General features: G+C 53.7%; 1 pseudogene; it reads right to left on the bottom strand.

The window, feature by feature from the left end:
* Nucleotides 1-440: 440 nt before the first annotated feature.
* Nucleotides 441-936, bottom strand: LOC123488744 (annotated as a pseudogene).
* Between the last annotated feature and the right edge of the window lie 400 nt (nt 937-1,336).

Here is a 1,336-nt window from a genome sequence, read left to right as displayed (position 1 = left end):
CAATGGTGGAACAAGCTCCCTCACGACGCCAGGACAGCGGAGTCACTCACCACCTTCCGGAGACATTTGAAACCCCACCTCTTTAAGGAATACCTGGGATAGGCTAGTATTTCTTCTAACCCCCCAAATTGTAAAGTGGTTATCCCACTGGCTATAGGGTGAACGCACCAATTTGTGAGTCGCTCTGGCTAAGAGCGTCTGCTAAATGACGTTAATGTGCCCTTGAGCAAGGCACTTAACCCTAATTGCTCCTGTAAGTCGCTCTGGTTAAGAGCGTCTGCTAAATGACTAAAATGTAAATGTAATGTAGCCGTTCTCCGAACCGGGCGCGCGCCGCCCATTAAACAATGATACAATGTAACCGCGGTCCTACAATGTAACGCAGCCTACCTGCGCATTCATTCGGTGGCGATGGAAATGCTCTTTTTACTGACAGAGTGGGTGGCTCTTAAAAGAGCCTTTGGGTTAGTAGAGCAGTCCAAATGCGCTGTTTACTTGGAGCTGGTGTACTTGGTTACGTGCCTTGGTGCCCCTCGGACACGGCGTGTTTGGCAAGTTCACCGGGGGCAGCAGGCGCACGGCGGTCTGAATCTCCCTGGAGGTGATGGTAGAACGCTTGTTGTAGTGGGCCAGGCGAGAGGACTCTCCGGCGATACGCTCGAAGATGTCGTTCACGAACGAGTTCATGATTCCCATGGCCTTGGAGGAGATGCCGGTGTCGGGGTGGACCTGCTTCAGGACCTTGTACACGTAGATGGCGTAACTCTCCTTCCTGGACTTTCTGCGCTTCTTGCCGCCCTTCCCTGCAGTCTTGGTGACGGCTTTCTTGGAGCCCTTCTTGGGCGCTGACTTTGCTGGCTCGGGCATGATGATGTCTCGTTGCTTCTCAGAAACGAATGAGGGGGTGAAGGGCGCTTACCCGTCTTATGAAGAGGAAGCGAATCAAAGTCGGTGGCCGTGGACACTCCCCTGCTTGCTCATAGGCGCCCCTGCTATTTGCCCAGTGGAGCTCTAGCGCTCAAAAGAGCCTTCCGCTCAGAGGCTAGCTTCCCGAACAAAGACAATTGAGGGCGCGCACGGGTCCTCACACCCTCCCTCCTCTCTATAGCCTATGCTCTGTGACCGATGGGGAATTGTGTGTTTCAAAAGGGGGGCCTGAATAGTTGTCCGAATGGCACGATTGTTGTGCCACATAATGCTGGTGATAGAATTGCCCACGTTGGCACCGTCAGACATAGGGCTCCCATTTTGGACTGTGTGTGCGCGCGCGCTGTCCCCCTCTTTTCGAGGCACGTCTACCGACTGGTGGTGGCTTTATGTTGTCCAAATGCCACTA

Source organism: Coregonus clupeaformis, unplaced genomic scaffold (genome assembly GCF_020615455.1).
Source record: "Coregonus clupeaformis isolate EN_2021a unplaced genomic scaffold, ASM2061545v1 scaf2450, whole genome shotgun sequence".
Lineage (NCBI taxonomy): Eukaryota > Metazoa > Chordata > Actinopteri > Salmoniformes > Salmonidae > Coregonus > Coregonus clupeaformis.
Note: the sequence above shows the minus strand (reverse complement) of the source record. Positions and strands in the feature narration are given on the sequence as shown.